The sequence below is a fragment of the Balaenoptera physalus genome (assembly GCF_965194825.1).
Source record: "Balaenoptera physalus genome assembly, chromosome: 3".
NCBI lineage: Eukaryota > Metazoa > Chordata > Mammalia > Artiodactyla > Balaenopteridae > Balaenoptera > Balaenoptera physalus.
In genome coordinates, this window is record NC_138890.1 from 140,817,823 (window position 1) to 140,842,507 (window position 24,685).

Sequence of the window (24,685 nt, forward strand, 5' to 3'; positions counted from 1 at the left end):
CTATTCGCATAATGAATAATCACTCATACATGATTAGAAATGATTTAGTTATTGGAATTTCTGGATCTCTGTATTGAGATTTCTCATTTCCAATATTAGGCATACAGCACATCTACATGTATCAAATCATCATGTTGTACACCTCAAACTTACACAATGTTATATATCCATTATATTTCAATAAAACTGGGAAAATAAGAAAGAAGTCTCACTTAACTAAACAGAATCTTCAATTAGCCACATTTTTTGCTTTCCCCATTCAAATCAGAGAGACAAGAAAACAAGCTTATGTCTGTTTTTTATTTTTTTTAATGTAACTTTCAGTGTATATTCTGAAGTCAATGTAGGTTTGAATCAAGTCTTTATGACTTCCACATCCACAATAATATCAAGATATGCAATGATAACTGAAGTTTATAGAAATGACCCTGGATCCTGTAGGATCAAGGAAATTTCAATCCAAGGTCATTGTGTTCTGTTTATTAAGACAAAAAAATAGATTTTTATATCTTATTAAGATTTACAGCATCAAATAGTTAAAAAAACATTTTTCCTCAATTAATCAAAAAATGCCAGTATCAAGATATCCAATTCCCTAGCCATTCTGATTAGCTGAATTTGCAACAATCAGATCTTTGCATTAAAGTTTTAACTCTTCCTATCAGTGTTTTCTTTCTAGAAGAGCATATGCTGCTGCTTAATTCCATCACCAGACCACCTTCTAGGTTTTCTTCTAATAGTACTGACTTAACAGAGACCATAGCAAATGCTCTTGGACTGGGTTCTGAAAAATCTCTCAAAATCATAAAATTACCACCATACATAGAAATATGAACTTTTTTGCAATAGATGCACCTTTTTTTAGAAAGCTGAATTTTCTAGGATTAAGGCAGAGAAGGAGATGCCATCAATGAAGATTTTGCTTTTTAAATTATGTTTAATTTTTTAATGAACAACATAGTGCAGGTACACAACTTTCAGTTTTGCTGAGCACATTTCCAAACAGCCATAATTTCACAGACTATAAGAAATAAAATAGCTTTAGTAATTATCTAATACTACCAAATTTAAACAGGTTAATACTGACAGAACTAGAAAAGAGTAATTTAGAATGAAAAATATACTAATATACTTATCTAAAAAAAAACATCAAATGTATCACTAATACAGAAATCTCGTGATCTAACAATGATTAATTTCTCCACAGAGTAAGTCATGATTCAAGATATCATATTAGCCTTAAAGATGACAAATTCTACATTAAATGAAATGTTATCCCATTCAAAAACCTAAAAGTGATCCTTGATTCCTTTTTCTCACCCTACATATCACAAAGGCCTGATGATTTTACCTTCTAAATCTCTCTCCTTGCCATCACTTTCTCTATTCCACCCACTCCCTCCATTGCCATCTACCTAGTTCATCTTCCCTGACATCTCCACTCCTGCTCTGCTGAGAGAGAGCTGAGTGGTTTACATAAATCTACTCTTACCCATCCAGAGTGATCTGTAAAATATGGTAATTTGATTGTCATCTACTTCATGCTTGACCCGCTCCCTTGCTTCAATTATTTTAATTGTTTCCTATTGCACTTATAATAAGGATAAACATTCTTTGCATAGTCTAGGAGGATGACTATTTCTAAAGTTTCATCATCTTTTCCTTCCTCTCTATACTTTGGCCACACTAGTATCTTTTAGGTCTCATTTATGTGTTGCATGGACTCTCACATTGAGGACTTGGTGCGTGTTGTTCTATTAGGATTCCATTTCCACCTCTATTTATGTAAATAGCTCCTACTGAGTTGTCATTTATCAGCTCAATCATCAGCTCCTCACTTTCCTCACCTTCCTAACTATGTCAAAACCTTCTATTATATGCACTCAAAGCACCAGTCATCTGTCATTAATGGTGCTTCTCACAATTGCAATTTTATATTTAATTTTATGACTATTTGGTTAATATCTCTCTCACTATTACAGTAAGTTCCGTTAGAGCAAGGACCATGTTTGGTTTCTTCACCACTGGGTCTTTGACTTACTATTCACTAGGTATGCAATTAATATTTGTTGAAGAAATTAAAACTGAAGGAAAGTCTCCATCTCAACAGATTCCGGTGATGCCAACTGCTCAGAACATTTTTCAAACTCTTCCTTTATTTACAGAATGTACACATTCATATGATTTTCTTGTTCACTTACCTGCCATAACTCTCTAGAAAAACATAACACATTATGCTATTAAATCAGAAACACACACACACACATATAATTGCATCTGCCAAAATTAACATTCAACTGCTAAACTACTGAAGTTTTAATGTGGAAAAAACGAATGATATTTTAAACAAGATTATTTTGCCATGCTTAACTGGAAGGAGAGAAGACATGAACTTTGAGTTCATACAAATTGCCAGATATTGTGCCAGGTTTCATATATTTTCTTACATTTAATTATGCCAAATACATAGAATTTTCACAATTTTATAGATGAGGAAACTGAAGCTCAGAGAATTTAAGCATCTTGTTCAAAGTTGTATGACCAGTAAATGATCAGTTCACATTGCTAATTAGAATTATGTAATTCTATAGTTCTTACTCTTAAAAAAAATAAGATTTTCCGACAAGACACAATCAAAGCAACTATGAAACAATGAGGATTACAGGACTACCATCATCACTTCGTCTTCAAAACATAATATGTTATTTTTCATTTGGATCATTTCATCTGGCAAAATATATTAAGCAATTACAACATATTTGGAGTCAGGAGACCTATTTAGCAAACAGAAAGGAGCAGTAAGAATGGCCACTGAATTTTGGCTTATGAGCAATATCCTTTCTGTGATCTGTATTCCTATTCATTAACATATGGTTTAAATTTTGGCTTTCCAGTGAGTTGTAGTCAAAGTACATTCAATACATTTTAAGTGAAAATTAGTGTCTTCAATATTCAAATGCATCAATGGGGAGAAAGTGTTTTGATGAAATCCAAGCAAATTGACTGAATTTTCTATTTTCATAAACTGTGGCACTTTTATGTATGTAAATGCTTAGGGCTAGGGTCAGTTTCAGGAAAACTGGCATTTTCTTCCTGCTATTTTCCAAAACTTTGTTTCTGGTAAAAATTAAAAATGAGTTATGCAAGAAAAATATTAAATAACAAAATTCTCTTAGATATCTGAAAGCTTTACCATATTTATTACTAAATACATTTAATAATTTATGGAATAACTCTTCAGAAAATAAGGTGGTAATTGGATTTTGTCAAAAGCAGAATGTTTATTTTGAAATATAGGTCAGAACTAGTCTTACTCAACTTAGAAAATATCTAGAAAAAAAATTATTTGTCTGATGCCTCTCAACACCAAAGGCATGTCCACTACACTAAAAGGAAAAGTTTTGGACCAAGTCATGCAATACTTTCAACATTTTCACATTTTAAAAATGATAAGTTATTTGTACCATAGAGCAAATACTAAGTCATGATATTTAGTCAATATAGAACATTAACTTTTGAGTTCAAAGATAAATATTTTTTCTCATTCTCACTTTTTTAAAAACTATAAACCATATATGAACAATGAAAGATGGAAAATATAAGCTGTACTTGTAAAGGGATTACAGCAAATAAATTCTAGGGAAGATCCACTTTGATAATGATGGTGTGAGGAGCTCTTTTGACCCTCTCCCTAGTAAAACAACCAAAACTGGCCAAAGTTATTTTTAAATATCATTTAAGTTTGCATTTTAATGGAACTTTTTCCATTCCTAACTCCATCTCAGAGTCTGCTTCCAGGAGAACTCAAAACTGTGACAGTTCACACCAGAGGTAATCCAGAAAAGCAGGTGGTAAAATGGAATTTGTGGACTAGTTCACTCAGTATCTGCTTAATATGAGAACTCCAGCCCCAAGAGTAAATTATGGTCTGTTGACCCCTTGCATGAGGTGGCCATCCAATTGTTGACCTGCCTACGGAGGGGAATTCAGTGGCAAGTTGCTGAAATGAAGGAGTTAGAAATACATGGAAGAAATGATAAATCCAAGAATACTAAGATGATTGTTACTAAGTTAAAGGCTTGATCTTGAAAAGCTGAGAGGAATAAACAGACAATTGAGAATCAACTATGAAAGCCAGAGAATTTTTTCTGGTGACCTGCCAAATTAAGGGGGCCAGAACATTAGACTATATAAGGAACATTTTATTGGTATGGTGGTAGTTTCCTCAATTAAAAGATTTAACACCATAGTAAGAACCTCAGGGGATGGTACAAATGTTCTGCTAGGATGTCTCCTAGTCTGAAAAAAATCAATGGCCCATGCTGGAAAAGTTGAAATGCCAGAATTACTGTGGCAGACAGTAAACAGGATTAAAAGAATCAACGACATTAGCATGCTAGAGTGGACATGTTTCTTAAGGCCAAAGACTCACCAAAGGATTACATTCCACAGGAGGAACCATAAATCTGAGGTCACACCATTCAGTAAGGCCACATGAATGCACTGGTGAGAAATGCACCAACATCACTAAGAAACTGAGTGGTGGCTCTTCTCTGTAGGCCAGGGCTAATGGTAGGGAAGGCTGTCACAGAACTGGGCTCACTGATAGCCATGAAGCAACCAGCACCCCAAAGCAACAGCAGTCAAGTAAAGTGGGCTTAACTACCAGCCGCCAGTGGGTTGTAATTATGGTAAGGACCAACAACTCTGAGTGGCAGCCAAGAGGGCCTTACCTGTAGAGAATAATAGAGTTAATAGAATACAGCATTCTAGGGGCAAACTAGATGGGTAATTAACAAAGGAACTAAGTATATATAATCCAAAGAACCCAAGAGCCAATGAGCAGTTGTCCCAATAAAAGTTCTTAATTCCTTACCCCATTTCTGGACCTGAGTTAGTTTTCAAACCCAGGATTCGCTGATAAAAGATCCAATCCCCAGATCCCCAAAAGAAAGGGTCATAGAACACCATGACAAGTGAACATTAATGGATTTTTCCAGTTCTTCTTCAAGGGGACCTAGAGCCATTTATCTGTGCAATTGTACACTGAAAAAGGTAATACCCTGACATTTAGAAGACATTTGGCACAGGGTCCAAGGTGGCATTGAAACCTGGAGACCCAAAATGTCACTATTTTGCATCTGGTAGAGTGAGGGCTTTGGGGAGCTAGGAAATAAATAGGATCCTGGCCAAAGTCTGATATTCAGTGGGTCTACTGGGGTTCACAGACCCACCCAGGGGTATTTCTCCAAACCCCAAATATGTACTTGAGATTGAGGTACAAGAATACACTGGGTCCTGAGCTTATGGGATGAGAGTCATTACTATGCATAAGGCCAAGTAGAAGATTTTGAATGTGCCCATGCACATACTTGAGCTTAAAGAGTAAATCAAAAGCAGTATCACAACCTGGGAAGATGGTGAAGATTTATGCCACCTTTAAATATCTAAAGGATGCAGAGTAATTGTCATTTAATATTCACATTTAATTCACCAGTCTGGACCCTGCAGAAACAAGATAGATCCTGGAGAATGATTTTGTGCTACTGCAAGCTCAACCAAGTAGAAGTTAGTTCTGATTGCAGCTGCCAAGCAGACATGGTATTGTTGCTAGGGCAAATTAATATGGTCCCAACACATGGTATGTGGCCACTGATATCAGGAATGCATTCTTTCTATCTAAATCAAGAAAGGGGATTATGGGACTTCCCTGGTGGCGCAGTGGTTGAGAATCCGCCTGCCAATGCAGGGCACACGGGTTCGAGCCCTGGTCCGGGAGGATCCCACATGTCGCGGAGCAGCTAAGCCCGTGTGCCACAACTACTGAGCCTGCGCTCTGGAGCCCATGAGCCACAACTACTGAGGCCACGTGCCACAACTACTGAAGCCTGCGTGCCTAGAGCCCGAGCTCTGCAACAAGAGAAGCCACTGCAATGAGAAGCCCGCGCACCGCAACGAGGAGTAGCCCCTGCTCACTGCAACTAGAGAAAGCTTGTGCGCAGCCATGAAGACCCAATATCGAAAACCCAATGCAGCCAAAAAATAAAGAAACAAATAAATAAATAAATGAATTTATTTTTAAAAAAAGGGGGATTAGAAATAGTTTCCATATGTAGGTAATTAACAAGACTATTTATTTACAGTTTGGCCTATACTGTCCTCTGTCATAATTTTATCCAAAGAGATATGGAGCCTATAGACAGACATCCATCAGCATGTCAATCCCACAGATTATATTGATCCATTATATCAGTGAGGTTGTTAGCATGTTGGAGGCCTTAATGAGATACACGTATTCCAGATAGTAGGGACAAATTCTGTGGAGATTTAGGCCTCTGTAATTTCAATATATTTTAGGGCTCCACTGTGTAAGGATGCCATGATATCCCCTCCAAAGTAAGAGACAAAATTGCTTCACCTTCCATTCCCTATCATGAAGAAGGAAGCACAAGACCTGGAGGCAGCACAGTCCACACTTAGAAATATTGCTCTAGCCCATATACGGGTATCATAGAGGACTACTAGCTTTGAGTGGGGTCTGTAGCAGAAAGGAGCTCTGCACAAAGTCCGACTACAATGAAAGCAGCCCTGCCACTTGGACCAATACTATCCAGCAGACACTATGGTGCTGGAGGCAGCAGTGATGGAAAAAAAATTTAGTGTGGATTTTATGGCAAGCCCCAGTGAGAGAATGACAAAGTAAGCTCCTGGGGTTTTGGAGGAGGTCCGTGACATCTGCAGTGGAGAGTTACACACTATTAGAAAAATAGCCTCTGGCATGCTACTGGACGCTGGTAATAATGGAATGCTAGAACACTTAGACAGAAGTGACCATGCATCTGGAACTGTCCTATGGACCAAGTCGTAAAGTCAGGCAGGCCAAGCATATTCCATCATAATACAGAAATGGTACATCCAGGACCAAGCATGAGCAGGACCCTGCAAGAGTAGGGTAGTTCAGACCCCATGTCACCCATCACAGTTGCATCAACGCCTTTGTCTCAGTTCACAGTGACAGATTAAGGGGGACTACTATGAAATCACCCTAAGGAGCATGAGGAAAACTAAACTTGGATTACGGGTAGATATGTCTGGTAAGTAGGTGAAAACCAGAAATTATTAGAATCTGCATCACAGTCCCACTCAGGAGTGGTGTTTTTTGTTTTTTAATTTTTATTTATTTTTGGCTGTGTTGGGTCTTCATGGCTGTGCGCGGGCTTTCTCTCGGTGCCGTGAGCGGGGGCTACTCATTGTTGCGGTGCGTGGGTTTCTCATTGCGGTGGCTTCTCTTGTAGCAGAGCACGGGCTCTAGGCGTGTGGGCTTCAGCAGTTGTGGCACGTGGGCTCAGTAGTTGTTACTCACAGGCTCTAGAGTGCAGGCTCAGTAGTTGTGGCGCACGGGCTTAGGTGATTCGCAGCATGTGGGATCTTTTCAGACGAGGTCTCAAACCCGTGTCCTCTGCATTGGCAGGCAGATTCTTAACCAATGCACCACCAGGGAAGTCCCTCAGGAGTGGTTTTGAAGGACAGTGGCAAGGGAAAAATCCTAATACACAGAGATTTGGGTGGTGGACCTGGTCATCTCCTTTATATGCATAAAACAGTGTTGTCCAATAAAAATTTAACGTGAGCCACAAATGTAGTTTTCAATTTTCTATACCCACATGTAAAAAAGATTTCTTTAACCCAATGTATCTAAAATGTTATTGTTTAACATATAATCAATATTTTTAAATTAGTGAGATAGTTTATTTTCATAATAAGTTTTCTACATCTGGTCTGTATTCTGCACTTACAGTACATCTCAGTTTGGACAGTCACATTTCAAGAGCTCAACAGCAATTAGATATGTGGACTAGTGGCTACCCTATCAGACAGTGTAGGGTTAGAATAAACATAGACATGTGGGCAGCAGCAAGTGACCTGGCCAGCAAGTCAGGGACCTAGAAGCAAAAAGCCTGGAAGATTAGAGGTAAGAAGGTCTGGCGTAGAGGCATGTGGACCGACATCTGAAAAATGGGCACAAAGGGAAAAGATCTTTGTATTACACATTAATGCCAACCAGAAACTACTCACCATGGAAGAGGCACTATACACTCTGTATACTAGTAGACAAAATGTCTTGACCATTTGATGTTGGCCAGCCTTTGTCTACAACCACCCAGTGCTAATACAATTAGCACATGAACCAGCTATTCAGTGGTAGAGCTGAAGGCTATACATGTGCCCAGTGACCATGACTCCCACTTACCAAGGTTGATCTAACTTGCCAGCAACAGAGACCAATGTGAACCCTTGGTATGGCACTATTCCTAGAAGTGTCCTACCACTTGATGACATTTGGTGGTTCATGATCATGGAATAAACACCTATTACAATAGATTTGCTTTTCCTGCTCACAAGGCCTCACTATACCACGTGATATAGCACCGACCTCTCTCTTCTAAGTTTAGCCTCATGCTTAAAGTTTAAACTAGTTAATATATGGTATTTAATATATATTCATGTACAGTTTCATATATATATATATATATATATATATATATATATATATATATATATCTCACCATACTATGATGAGACATTTATGTGTAATTTACAGACATCACAAAAGCTTGGATTAGGAGGAAGTAAAGAAAATTATTGGGGTTATGTGTTAAAAATTCCTTTCTCCAAATTCTACATGAAGTTTTAAATTTGATTATATTTTTACAAAAATGAAATTTTGTGAATCTTTGTTCCAATGTGAAATATGGTTAGTGCATTATTTATAGAGAAAGCCATCACCTTTAAACTTTTATTCTCAGCATACCAGTATCAGGGCACTTTTGCTCTCAGTGTCAGAACTCAATTGTGTCTCCCTCAAATAATCTGTCATGCAAGATGGTAGGCAGAGCTCCAAAAGGACAGAAATCAAGGATTTCATCAAACTTGTGGAATAAGGTGTATAAACTATTTTTTGCTTGCTTACTAATAACTGTGAGCTTAATAAATTTCTGTATATGTTGCAGATTTTTGTCTAAAACTTACTTTATTTAAACCAGGGAGGGAGTGGTAGGGAAGTAGCTAAAACTTACTCTAAAATTTTCAGACTACCATTATATACCCACCTCCACAAAACTAAGAGTTGTTCATGAAAACATTTGCAATTTGTAATTTAAGTCTTCTAGCACCTTTTTATATAAATCTAAGATGACTGGAGAAGGAAGAAACACTTGATACAATTCATTCCAATGATACAAAATAGAGATCAAATAAAAGACCCAAAAGTTGCATTGAAAAATATTAATGGGCTTGCGGTTTTCTCTTTGAGTTGGGGAATATTAAATACTTTAAATAAAAATCTGCTTAAGTCCATATAAACATATGACTTATGCAGAATAATTTTAGAGAAATTTGCCAAACTTAAATACATAATTTTTACCCAAACAGATATAAACTGGGTTAGTCTACTGAGGCAGTGTTTTTTTGTTTGTTTGTTTTTTTAACATCTTTATTGGAGTATAATTGCTTTACAATGGTGTGTTAGTTTCTGCTTTATAACAAAGTGAATCAGTTATACATATACATATGTCCCCATATCTCTTCCCTCTTGTGTCTCCCTCCCTCCCATCCCTCCAGGTGGTCACAAAGTACTGAGCTGATCTCCCTGTGCTATGCGGCTGCTTCCCACTAGCTACCTATTTTATGTTTGGTAGTGTATATATGTCCAAGAGGCAGTGCTTGTTGACTTTAAAAGTGAGTATAGTCAAATCCTGATGTATAGGTACAATATGTTTTACGTATACTTCTAGAATAATTTTGATATCTAATTGCTAATCTTAAGGTTAATCTTTAAAAATAACTAAGTAACATGTCATTCAATTCAGAAAATAGATATTGAAGAGCACATCTGCAAACTCTCATAGATTTATAACAAAATTAATTTCTGTAATCTTCTTTGATGTCTCAGAAATGGGACACAGTTTAACCTGCTGGGGTCATAAATACTCTAACAGGAGGGGCTCATTCAATAACCCTTTAACAGATCCTAAATTCCCGTAGTCTATGGTGGGAACACTGTAATGATTAGGCCATATGCAAAGCAGTTACATCCTAGTTAAAATTTTGTAAGGCTGTGAACAATGAAAATATTAACAGACCTAGAGGAAAGCTCTAAGTTTAAGGAGTACATAATAAGGCAGTTAGAAGGTTCCCAAGGGATATATTTTGAACAGAGTTTTATTGTAAGTCTGAAAATAAACAATTGATAAACACTGAGAAAATAACACCAAATACTTATTTTTTTAACAATATCACATTTTTGATAACTATTGTATATTTTAATAAAATTCTGGACAATATGTACAGTTGATCCTTGAATAATGCAGGGGTTAGGTGTGCCCATCCACCCAACAGCTGAAAATCTGCCAATAACTCTACAGTCAGCCCTCCATATTCATGACTGTGCATCCATGGATTCAACCAAGTGCAGATTGTGTAGTACAGTAGTAGGTACTTACTGAAAAAAATCTATGTATAAGTGAACCCATGCAATTCAAACCCATGTTGTTCAAGGGTTAATTGTAATTTCAAATTAAAATGTACTCAATTTTACAAAGACAAGGTTAAAAGACATTGTGAGGCATGTATACATAAATGTGTGTGTTTAATTAACCCACTGTTCAAATATAAAGCAATTATAATGGACTAAGAAATTGACAATGAATGTTATAAAAGTCCTCAAAGTTATGTTATTGCTTAGCCTCTGAGCATGAAAATGTTTTCTAGAAGCAACAGAACTCTACAGGAAGCTTTAATCTTTTGTAGATTGTTGGAGGACAGCTTAGTTTTCGGTTAATATATTTATGATACATATAGTATGTATATTATATTTATGATGTTTATGATACATGAATATTTATGATGTCTATTCAGTTAATTGAGTATAGGTATAATATAGTATATTATGATAAACAATAAAGTAAGTTGTTTATTCAGAGGGGTTTGGAACCACAGACCTTGCTCTAGTCTGAGCTCTACCACTTACTAAATAGGTGATGTTGAGGAAGCTCTTTAACTCCTTTAATTCTGTTTTCTCAACTCTAATGCAGAGATGATAGTACTAACATCTTAAGGTTCTTATGGAGATAAGATTAATAAAGTACTTTCATAGAGTGCTTTATAAAATACTACTTTAATAAATGTGAAATTATTCACCACTATCATCATTATCATCCTCAACTGAAACCCACTCCATGCAGAGCACAAGATGCAGAAAGTTAGAAGGAGGAGATTTGGTTCATGCCATCGAAATGTTTTAAAAATCAACTCAGCAAGCTCTGGCAGCACATTTATTAAAGTGGAACAATATAGAGTAGACTGGCATGGCTTAGCCTAAAGATGCCACCAAACTTCATGAAGCATTTTATATATGCCAGAACCCTGACAGATTTAACTGTGAAGACATAAACTAGAAATGTTGTCTTAAAACCGGAATATGGGACATAAGGTTGAAAGCAGAGGTAATTTGAAATACATATACAACAGTGACTGAACAAATTCTTCAAAAAGTATCTCTAAGATGTTAACTATCCTTTAGAAATTACAATTTAATAAAGCACAATTAACTGGCTCTTTGGATTAGCTATCAGTTGTGAATATGTATGTAGTATTGAAAAATGCAAATTTTTGACATCTGATAATACAAAAATTGTTGACAATGCAGCTTAAAAAATAAATTTAAATATAAATATTCCTGATTTTGAAACTGGTATAATGGTTTCGGCTAAATGTCAGTTTTGTTGCCCTGATGATTATGCGGAAATGCATTAGTGCATTTTGCTTTTTCGATCAGGAATGTTTATATCAAATGCAGTTGTTCAGTTCAGACAAGCACATTTAGATTTTGACACAGGAGATGCGTTTCTTCCATCACTGCATAAAGAACACAGAACACAAACAAAAATTAATGAAGCCATTATAGCTGTCCCAGCAATTATTGCTGATCCAAAGACAAACCACAGGCTGGAAAAAGTTGGAAGATGAACATTTAGGATTTCAGCTTTTCATCTAACTAGTATAGTGAGAGCCTACGCACAATTCTGGAATGTGTAAGAAAATCAAATGTTAATTTTTCAGGAAATGAAACCCCATAAATTTGACCAGATACTCTGCCATTTGGGTTTTTTTCCCTCTAGTAAGTACTGAGGAAAATGAGAAGTTAAATTAAGAGAAGGAAAATACTATGTATACAAAGATATTCACTTTAATTTATCTGCAATAGCTAAAGTTGGGAGAAATTCAATGCCCAACAGAGTGAAATAATGTAAGCATAGGACAATAACAGCTCATTGAACTGCCTGTACCTCAGTTCTGACCTCTTGTAAAATGCCAATAATACAGAGAAAACTATCTACTCGACTATCTAATATTCCACTGCACCTCATACCCAAAAGTACTAAGTACTTTTATATATTCTAAGTCATAATCCTCAGAACAATTCTTTGAGACAAGTACTATTAACATCATTTTAACATATGATGAGTGAATTTAGAAACACTTGGTGAGGTTATCCAATGTACTCAATACAGCTCTTAAGTGATGAAGCTGGAACTGCAGCCACATCTACCAAGCCCAAACACTTCCCCTAGCACATTTCTAAACTAAATATTCTCCCCTTAAATGTTCTTTTTCCCTAACTTCCTTTTTCTGCTACCTAGACAACTACATTCAAATTCTTGGCGTCACTTCCTTCCCCTAACAGTAAACTGAAATAACTCTTGTATCTTTCCTCCTCCATCGTTCTCCCACTTCAAAAATCCTTATTACCTCTGTGCTTGGAAATTGAAATTGTTCTGTTTCCTGTCTCATTGACCCCAGTCTCTGCATGTCTTCAATCCATTCTATGACTATCTCATCTTCCAGCTGATCCCCTCCACTGGCTTTGTTCCCTAAACCCTAACATGTAGAGGCTGAAGTGACTTGTTTGCTGTTCAAACCCCTCTTTAGTCTGTCCTCAAACAACATGGCAAAATTTATCACCTACAGCTTTCATTTATACATTCTAATTTCCAAGTAAATTTGAAAAGGCATTGTTTTGTTTACATCCTAAGCTTTTCTTCTTGTATGCTTTATTCTATTTCCTCATTCTGGAATTCTTCCTCATTTTACCCAATTCCTAATTTTCTCAGGTAAATGTAAATACCCTATAGAATAAAGATTTAAACAAATTGCAATCAAACAGTCACAGTGGGTGTCTCCAAATGGTGGGTAGGATTATGTTTATTTTAAATTTTCTTTTTTATATTCTAAGTTGTATATAATGAGCATTTATTTTCATCATTTGAAAATTATGTTATTAATGACTGTCAATATACAGTGAACTGAGTAGAAATTAAAGGGAAAGGTTGACTGGAGCCATACATGTCTTCTTTTAAAAGACTTCAATGAAATCTAAGGCATATCTAAAGGCATATGTCAGTCGAGAAAGATGTGTTATAGATGTTACAATAGATCATCCTGTTGAGAGGCTCTGGAATGTAAGAAGGAAGAGTAATTGGTTTGCTTGCTTGTTGTTTGGAAGAATGCATCATGGGATACTTATTGTGGTTAGACGGCAGGTCTAAGAATGTAGTCTGGGCACAGTGAGTTCATACATAGACTTGAGAGTAATCCAAGTGGAATAGATTTGGTTGTTCAATTATGGACACAGAAAATAATAGTGCAATTTGATTTGCACTTTATAAAGTCAATAGAAAGGTGTTAGATGACATCAGAAAAGAGATGGAAGTGATGATAAACTGTGCAGTAGCACAAGGCCATTCTTGCTGCTGTGCCCTCCTGAATACAGAGCAGGGAAATTTGCCTAATTATAATAGATTAAATTCACATTTGCAAATGTGGAATGAGAAACACCACGTACGGCTATCAAAAATAAATACTAGCCATTAGACTTCATAAATGAGCTAGAGTAGCATATTCAAATATAAGTTTGAAATGAACAGAGGAAAGGCCACATGAGCTTTAATATCAAATTATAGACCTCTAAGAACTTCAGGAATAAGGACTGCCACTTTCATTACATGATATGGGGAGGAGCAAATCATACCTCTGAGGATAATAGGCCTTTCTCACTGGTTACTTAGTTATTTGAAAGAAGTGTAAGGAAAAGAGGACTTTCTGCATAGATGTATATACAATATATCAGAGAACAAATATATTACAATGCATTATACATTCATGAAGTTGTACCTAAAATTTTTCATTTTGTTCTCTCTACTGGTCATGGGCTCAGAAGAAAGTGGCAATATTGAATTCTATTCAGATAGTGAGTCAAGCAATTAATGTAAGAGCTAATATTGTAAAATTTATTTTAAAAACATAGGAGATAAAAAATATAAAAATCTTAGAGAAAAATACATTAGAACACAAGTAATAGTAACCATGAAAGAACAAAGGATACATTTAATTTTATCCAAGCTTGAAACTATTCATCAAAAATTATCATTAATAAAATGAAATGGTAAACTAGACACTGATGAAAATATTTATAATAGATACACTTGTCAAAGAGCTCTTATAAATTAATAACAAAAAGACAAACCCACACTCAGTAAATCTCACCCTTCTGTAAGTAGGAAAGAAAAAAAAAAGGCAAACCCAATTTTTCAAAATGGGCAAAACCTTGAATAGACATTCACAGAAAAACCTAAATGAATGAATGGCCAATCAGCATATAAAAAGGTACCCAACATCATTAGTCATGAGGGAAATGCAAATCAAAACCACAGTGAGATCTCGCTACATACCAACCAGAAGTTCCAAAATTAAGACTAACAATATCAAGTTAGGGCAAAAATGTGGAGCAATGGAAGCATTCATATATTGTTGGTGGGAGTTTAAAAAGGTACAACCACTTTGGAAAACTGTGTGGCAGTGTCTAAGAAAGTTAAGCATCACCTATGTTATGACTCAGCAATTCCATTCCTAGGTATATTCCCAAGATCAATAAATGTATATGTCAGTCATAAGCCCTATACAAAAATATTCACAGCAACTTTATTCATAATAAGCCCAAAATGAAAACAATACAGATGTTTATCAGCAGGAGAATGGATAAACAAATGGTGGTGTAATTTACACAAAGGATATTATGGAGAAAATAAAAGGAAAAAACTACTGATACAACTGCTACTTGAAAAATCTCAAAATATTTTGTCAAGCAAAAGCAGCAACAAAAGAGTACATACTGTATGATTTCATTTATGTGAATTCTGGAAACAAGCAAAAACATCTATGATGATAGAAATCAGAATAGTGATGGCCTCTGGTGGGGGAAAAGATGTGGATTGACTGCAAAGAGGCACAAGGAAACCTTCTGTGGCGATGGGTGTTCCATATCTTGATTTGGCTGATGAATGCATGGATGTATATATTTATACAAATTTCAGATATATACTTAAGATCTGTGCATTTTGCTGTATTTACACTGTCCCTCAATAACAACAAAATCAGAAAAAACTACTGAAGAGTGATCTTTAAGTAAACCAAGGCTTGTAAAAAAATACTAAAACAAACAAACAAAAAAAAGATTTAAAATCCATGATCTAAATGAGAATAATGAATAGTTATACCTCACTACTTGGCCTATTTCCACCTGCTCACCACTTTTGCTTCCATCTATTCGGCAAACTTGAACAACCTTTACACAGTGGAACAGACATTAGTAAGAGGGAACTGAAGCCCAAGGGAACAGATTATTAAGTGCTGGCTTTGCCACTAACATGTTTCGTGATCTTGGGCAAGTCACTTCCTCTGGACCTCTGCTTCCTCATCGGTAATATAAGGACCAGACTAGGTAATTTCTAAGGCTACTTCCAGCTCTAACTTTCTGTATATAACTCCAAATGTGAGTTCTGCTTCTTAATACAAAGAACAGCACCAGAGTTCTATGGTGACCTAATGAAAACATTTGGCAGCATCAGCAGACCTGAAATCTGGCAGATATTTCAAAATGTTGGGCTGCCAAGAAAAGCTTACCAAGGTCATAAGCCTATTCCACAATGATATATTGGTCATGCTAGTGTTGACAGCATCTCATATGATCCCGTCCCAAATGCTGGTAAAGTAAAGCAAGGCTATGAATGAGATCCAGGGATACCTAATTCTTTGTATGTAACCCTGTTAAGAGATTCGAGAAAAGACTTGGAAGCTGATATTAAGATCTGTTCCCAGTCCTTTGGAAAACCTTTTCAACTCATCTGAGCAAGCACTCAAGAAGGAACAAGCAACCAATGTTCTAAATAAAAGTATTCCTGTGGGCTTAAAAAAGTTACAATACCATTAAATAAAACTCCTTTTTTTTAGGTTAGCCATTTAATTTCCAATAGTAATAATAGGTTTGAGTATCTTGAATGACTATATAAGATGCTGATTATTCTTCTCATTTACCAGATACTAATGTCTTCTATAGATTGGAAAAGGGATAGCTTGCCCACCTCCCAAAGCTATATGAAACCAATACAAAACTACACCGAGTTCAGCAGATAAGACACAAATTTATTCATTCCTCAAGGGCATTATTTAGTACATTTCAAAAATTGACTGTCCCTGGGTAGTCTACATAATTTATCACTCATCTCCCAGATCCCTTCTAGTCCAAGGAATAACAGGACCTTCTCATTCCTAAGGCTTTCATGGTTAATGACTAAAGAATAAAGAACATTTTTAAAGCAAATCCAAAAGCGATTTCATAAAGGTCAAAGAACTGGATTTCATATTTTTCTGCTAATCACATATATTCATCCTGGAGGCATCCTAAGTGTAATAAATAATACATATATCATTTTCTGCAAGGGCTGTTTGTCTATTCATTTGTTTTGTAGTGAAAATAGCTTTCATTTTCTGGAGTATACCCTAACATCCCACTAATAAAAATGACTCCAAAAAAAAAAAAAAATGACTCCAAACGTATGAGAAAGAATAGGAGAATGGAAAAACTTAAGACAAACACCTGATGATATTTCAATGCTGTGATGCAGAAATGATGGAGAGGCACAAAACTAGATCAAAATGTGCCAAGTAAATCTGATGGTTCTTGAAGCAGGATGTATTTCAAATTAATTTACACTTAAGTGCAGTCACTGAACAATAAAAATTATTTTGAAAAGAAGATATTTGGGGGTCTTCTCATAATTAACCTCAAAGAAGAATGAATTCTCACCAAATAAAATATTTCCATTTCATATATCACAATATGGAATTATAACTGAGAGCCACCTTAGGAAGATGAACTGTTTTAAGTACATCCTAGTTCTATTCCCTTTGTGTTACATGGAACTTTTCTTGGCTACTTCCAACTATTAGAGGCTTTTGCAAATATACATTGCTTTATTCAAAAAACACGTCTAAAAACCTTACTAAAGCAGGAACTCATTCAAAGCAAATTTCTTTAAGGACTGTTTTGTTTGTCTTTTCCCCATCCTGAAGGCTGTGGGCAGTGGAAGGAAAATCTGTGTCACTTCAGAATTTAAGCGAGGTTCAAAAGCATTCTTAACACTGTCTTCCAATTGTACGCATGTGTACAAGAAAGCTTAGTATAACTTCCAGGCTTCAATCGCAAAGACTTGAATTTTTTTTCCAGAAATTATAAGATTCTCTACAAAGCCAGGTGTTAGTAACAGGATAGAGATGATGAATCCTAGGAAAGTGATTGGGGCAGTAGAAGGATACCAAAAACAAGATAGCTTATTATGACTCTTAGAACAAGTAAGACTAATATGATAACAACTGCACTGATTATAATTTGCTAGCTGTTGAGGCCCCCAGAAGAACCTGAATAACAGGATGTATCATGGAGTTTTCATAGTATAGCTTATTCTCATTATTTGGGTATTCCATATCTGCACATTCACCTACTCACTAAAATGTACTTATAAACCCCAACACCAATACCTGTGATGCTTTTGTAGTACTTTGTGGACATACACAGAGCTGTGAAAAATTTGAGGCATCCTACATCACATTCTCAGCTGAGGTCAACAAGACAATACTCTGCCTTCTCGTTTTAGGTGCAATGTAAACAAATATCTCTTTCATTGTCTATTTAGTACAACTTTTTTGCATTTTTGTCCTTTTTGTTGGTGATATTACTTTTTTTGTGTGTGTGTGCCAGGAATTTAAGCAGAGACCTAAAATGGAACCAACTGACTAACACTGTAGTAAAAAGAAAATAAAGCAATGATCTTGGCTTGAGCTGTCTGGTTCAGTGGTCTGGAGGAACGTCACACACAAGCTCAGTCACTGCAATCAATGGTTTTCTGGCTGTCACTTCTAACATAGTAGAATCATGTTAAGGGGAATGGAAAAAGTGAGCAACACTTCTTCCCATGTTCTCCCTCCTACTGCCAGTCTCCCTCTGTCCCTGTGTTGGATGCAGCAGAGATCACCCACCAATCAGCCCAGGGCAGGCCAACAGGGAAGGGCTAATCACTCTGTTCTGCAACTACAGCCAGACTCACCTCCAAAGCAGTACCTGTGGCTCTAGCCTGGACTCCTGTACAGGAATCTGGCTCTGGCAGTGGCAGCTAGAGAGGGTAATAGGACTCCTGCTGAATGAAGGAAGTTGGATGAATGAATGGGTGAGCTGCAGGGGTCACTTGCAAAGGGACCAGGAGTGATAAGGAAACAACTCGTTCAGGCAGATGCTTTTGATATCTATCTCCCAAACCTGTCTGTGTCACGAAGGGAAGCCATCTCCCATGGGAGAGAAGTCAATGGTGTGGGAGGCCATATTCTCACTACTGAGTCTTTCCAGAAGCCAGGGCTTCAAGGCACAAGCCTCCTGGTTCCTTCTCTCAACCAACCCCTCTATTCTTTCCACTCTCCCTCATTGTACTTCTTCTTGTGCTTCGTCTTCTTTTTCTTCTTCTTTGCTGCCTTGCTGTCTTTTGACGCATGCCTTGCCCTCTTGCCTGTATCATTCTCAGAGTCTGAGCTGTCAGAGTCAGATGACTTCCTGTCTATATGTTTCTTTTTTTTTCTTTTCTTTCTTTTTCTAGAAGAATTTCTCATGGGGTCAGGCTTTTCAAACTCTGCTAACTTTGCCTCTTCCTTCTCCTCTTCCTCATCAGGTATCAGAGAGTACTTGGTCCCACCTGGTTGCATGAAATAATCCTTTGCAAAGTGGCCTTTACAGCCACACTTCTTGCAGGTAGTGTTCAGGACAGCCTCAAGGGTGATCTTCTGCCCAGTGTAATCCTGGAAGGCTACCTCTCTTCTTGCTCAGTGATAACACTGTTGGGGTCAAGGTCCTTCCCAGTCCCTTGGTTGACAACTTTCATGGAGAAGAATACTTTTATCCTATCATTTTTCATCTCTCAGCCACTAAGCTTCACCCACACTTTGTCTCCAACATCTACTATCTCAGAGGGCTTATTCATGTGACAGGATGACATGTGAGCTCCATGGACCAGACCTTGCTCCCAACAGCCTGGGATTTTGATAGTCTCCATAGTCTGTCACCATAGCAACCTCTCCTTGGAAAATAGCGTAGGGAGAAGGCAAGTTCTCCATGGTCTTGGGTCTTCCTGAATTCATCCTTAATGTTCTGTGGTTCCTCCATTTCTCTTCTGCTAAAGCTAACTCAAGCGTCTTGGTGTCAGCGTCAGGTCTCCCAGCTGCAGCACTGCTCAAAACACCCTGATATTGCTTCTTAAAATGCCTTCCAAGCATGTGCTGAAGTGTCGTCTGGTGCTCCTAAGCACAAGAAGGCTGTTATATGCCTTACAGAGAAAATAAGTGTGTTAAATAAGCTTCATAAAGACATGAGTTATAGTTCTATAGCCAGTGAGTTCAATGTTAATGAAATAACAATATATATTAAATTAGGGACAGGACAGGGATAAAGATGCAGATGTAGAGAATGGACTTGAGGACACAGGGAGGGGGAAAGGTAAGGTGGGATGAAGTGAGAGAGTGGCATGGACTAATATATACTACCAAATGTAAAATAGATAGCTAGTGGGAAGCAGCCGCATAGCACAGGGAGATCTGCTTGGTACTTTGTGAGCACGTACAGGGGTGGGATAGGGAGGGTGGGAGGGAGATGCAAGAGGGAGGAGATATGGGGATATATGTATATGTATAGCTGTCTCACTTTGTTATAAAGCAGAAACTAACATACCTTTGTAAAGCAATTATACTCCAATAAAGATGGTTTAAAAAAATTAGGTATTTTTATATAGAAACATACATAAAACAATGATATGTATTGATTATTTGATGAAAATGTTGCAAGCAGAAGCTCACAGGAACTTACTCCCATATTTCTTCTAGGAGCAATGACTGAGTATTCATTAATTCAGTGTTTGCAAACACTTTTTATAAAATATGACTACAGCAAATAATGAGATCAACTGTAAATATATCCATTACAATAAAAATAACAATAGTGTAAAAATTATTCTCATGCTTAGAAGGCTTAGTCAACTGTTGATAGAAATTAAAATTATTTTTAAATAGTTATTTTATTGTATAATAAAATTATGCCCACAGTAAAAAATATTTAAAACGGAGATAAACAACAAAAGATCAGAAAGAGAAATTAAGGAAACAATCTCATTTACCATCTCAACAAAAAGAATAAAATACCTAGGAATAAACCTACCTAAGGAGGCAAAACACCTGTACCCAGAAAACTATAAGATACTGATGAAAGAAATCAAAGATGACACAAACAGATGGAGAGATATACCATGTTCTTGGATTGGAAGAATCAATATTGTGAAAATGACTATACTACCCAAAGCAATCTACAGAATCAATGCAATCCCTATCAAATTACCAATAGCATTTTTCACAGAATTAGAAAAAAAAATTTACAATTTTTATATGGAAGCACAAAAGACCCTGAATAGCCAAAGCAATCTTGAGAAAGAAGAATGGACCTGGAGGAATCAGGCTCCCTGACTTCAGACTATACTACAAAGCTACAGTAATCAAGACGGTATGGCACTGGCACAAAAACAGAAATATAGACCACGGGTACAGGATAGAAAGCCCAGAGATAAACCCACACACCTATGGTCACCTAATCTATGACAAAGGAGGCAAGAATATACAACGGAGAAAAGACAGTCTCATCAGGAAGTGGTGCTGGGAAAACTGGACAGCTACATGTAAAAGAATGAAATTAGAACACTCCCTAACACCACACACAAAAATAAACTCAAAGTGGATTAAAGACATAAATGTAAGGCCAGACACTATAAAACTCTTAGAGAAAAACTTAGGCAGAACACTCTTTGACATAAATCGCAGCAAGAGCTTTTTTATCCACCTCCTAGAGTAATGAAAATAAAAACAAAAATAAACAAATGGGAAGTAATTAAACTTAAAAGCTTTTGTACAGCAAAGGAAACCATAAACAAAACAAAAAGACAACACTCAAAATGGGAGAAAATATTTGCAAACAAAGCAACCAACAAGGGATTAATCTCTAGAATATACAAACACTCATGCAGTTCAATATCAAAAAACAAAAACAACAAATAACCCAATCAAAAATTGGAGAAAGATCTAAATAGACATTTCTCCAAAGAAGACATACAGATGGCCACAAAGCACGTGAAAAGATTCTCAACATCACTAATTATTAGAGAAATACAAATTAAAACTACAATGAGGTATCACCTCACACTGGTCAGAAAGGCCACCATCAAAAATCTACAAACAATAAATGCTGGAGAGGCTGTGGAGAAAAGGGAACCTTCCTACACTGTTGGTGGGAATGTAAACTGGTATGGCCACTGTGGAGAACAGTATGGACGTTCCTTAAAAAACTAAAAATAGAAGTACCATATGACCCAGAAATCCCACTCCTGGGCATATATCCAGAGAAAACCACAATTCAAAAAAAGATACATGCACCTCAACGTTCATTGCAGCACTATTTACAATAGCCAGGTCATGGAAACAACCTAAATGTCCATCAACAGAGAACTAGACAAAGAAGATGTAGTACATATATACAATGGAATATTACTCAGACATAAAAAAGAACAAAATAATGCCATTTGCAGCAACATGGATAGACCTAGAGATTGTCATCCTGAGTGAAGTAAGTTAGACACAGAAAGACAAATATCACATGATATCACTTATATGTGGAATCTAAAAAAAGGGGGGGATACAAATGAACTTATTTACAAAACAGAAGTAGAGTGATGGATGTAGAAAACAAACACGATTATGAGGGGATTGGGGGGAGGGAGGGATAAATTGGGAGACTGGGACTGACATATACACACTACTATATATAAATAGATAACTAATAATAACCTGCTGTATAGCACAGGGAACTCTATTCAATACTCTGTAATGGCCTACATGGGAAAAGAATCTTAAAAAAAAAAAGAGTGGATATTTGCATATGTATAACTGATTCACTTTGCTGCACACCTGAAACTAACACAACATTGTAAATCAACCATACCAGTAAAAATTAAGAAAATTAACTTTAAAAAATAAACTCTTGTTTTAAATAACTTTAAAATAAATGGAAAAGTTTTCATAATGCTACCATCAGAGAAAACTACTGCTAACGTTTTGATGTTTAAATTTAGAGAAGAGTTTATATATATATATATATATATATATATATATATGTACATATACATACATATACATATATACACACACACACATACACATACATATGCATATAGTGATATAAGCTGATATTTTCACTTAACTTCTTGTGTATCTTTCTATCAGTAAATAGTTTAATGGTTACCTGGTATTTTACATAGTTTATTTTACTAATCTTCATACTATATGTATTTAAGTGGTTTCACAGAGCAATACACACACCCTTTTTGTTATTATAAATAAGACATTATAATAAAGGTACTTGTTTATATAATTTGGTAAACTTGTACAATTGTTTGCTTGGGGGGAAATTAGAAATGAACTTGTTAGGTTGTTTCAGAGGTTTTGATAGTTGTCAAAATATACTCAATGTCAGACCAAATAATATTCCCACTTCAGTGCATAAAAGTGGCTTCCCTACACTGTTACTAAATCTATACATTGAAATTAATGTTTTCTTATATGCCCTGATGGACAAAAATGTGGCTCTAATTTGAAGATTAATTCTATTAATTTGAACATATTTCCATACTTATTTGGACACTTTTACATTCCTGTTAAACATGTTTTCACGAATTTCTACTAGTCAGCTGTTGAATTCATCTTTTGTTCATTAGTTTGTAAGAAATCATTTTATATTAATGGACATTCTTACCATATATGTTGCAAGCATTTTTTTTCGGTGTAGTGGTTAACTTACTTTGATAATACCTGTATTTTGTTTCTTTATATTTGGTGGTAAAGAATTAAATTATCATATAGTCAAAATCATTTAAACTTTTTTGTTATTAATTTTGACATCATGTTTCCCAAATTATACAAATATCTCACTACATATTTCTGGTACTTTTGTGATTTAAATTTTTATATTTAATAACTTGTAACTAACATTAATTCATCTGCAAGTAACTATTGAGTAAAATATGTAATGTTGAGAATCTAGGGTTTCATCAAGAGTTTATTTCCAGGTTAATAAGAGTTTTAATTAGGAATTAAATAAATTTAGTTAACTTAAAGATTATTAAATGCATTTTCAGCATCTGTCATTGGATCACAAGGGGTTTCTTCCTTTCATTTATATTTATGTGATGACTTATTTAAATACTTTTTCTCAAACTATTCCAAAAAACTGCAGAGGAAAAAGCCAAATAAGCCCAAACTTATTCTACAAGGCCAGCATCACCCTGATACCAGAAGCAGAAAAAGAGAAGGAAGAAAGGAAGGAAGAAAGGGAGGGAGGGAGGGAGGAGGGGGAGGAAAAAAAGAAAAGATGTTCTATAATATAGTGACCAATCCTCTTCACAAGGGTCAAGACCATAAAATACAAAGAAAGACTGAGAAACTCTTACACATTGGAGGAGACTAGGGAAACATGATAACTATTTGCAATATGAGATACTGGGTTGGATCCTGAACCAGAAAAACAGAAATAAATGAAATATCTGGTGAAATCTGAATAAATTTTGTAGTTTATCTAATAATACCGTACCATGGTTTATTTCTTTTTTTTTTTATAAATTTATTTATTTTTATTTATTTATTTTTGGCTGTGTTGGGTCTTCGTTTCTGTGCGAGGGCTTTCTCTAGTTGTGGCAAGCGGGGGCCACTCTTCATCGCGGTGCGTGGGCCTCTCACTGTCGCGGCCTCCCTTGTTGCGGAGCACAGGCTCCAGATGCGCAGGCTCAGTAATTGTGGCTCACGAGCCTAGTTGCTCCGTGGCATGTGGGATCTTCCCAGACCAGGGCTCGAACCCGTGTCCCCTGCATTGGCAGGCAGATTCTCAACCACTGCGCCACCAGGGAAGCCCCATGGTTTATTTCTTATCTTTGATAGAGTCTTGTGATTATATAAGATGTTAACATAAGGTGAAGCTGGGTGAAAAGTTTCAGAAACTCTATTACTTTTGCAATTCTTCCATTAATCTAAAATTATCTCAAAATTTAAAAATTTAAAATCACCTTAATTTGATAAAAATATACATATAAATTTCACATAGATATATATATACCTAATAAAATACTAATCTAATAACAAATCTACATTCAATTAGTCCTCA

General features: G+C 36.0%; 1 pseudogene across 1 annotated transcript; it reads right to left on the bottom strand.

The window, feature by feature from the left end:
• Positions 1-18,144: 18,144 nt before the first annotated feature.
• On the bottom strand, positions 18,145-24,442 carry LOC309657910 (zinc finger CCHC domain-containing protein 17 pseudogene; annotated as a pseudogene). The gene has a single exon. The product of its transcript is annotated as a zinc finger CCHC domain-containing protein 17 pseudogene (transcript).
• Between the last annotated feature and the right edge of the window lie 243 nt (positions 24,443-24,685).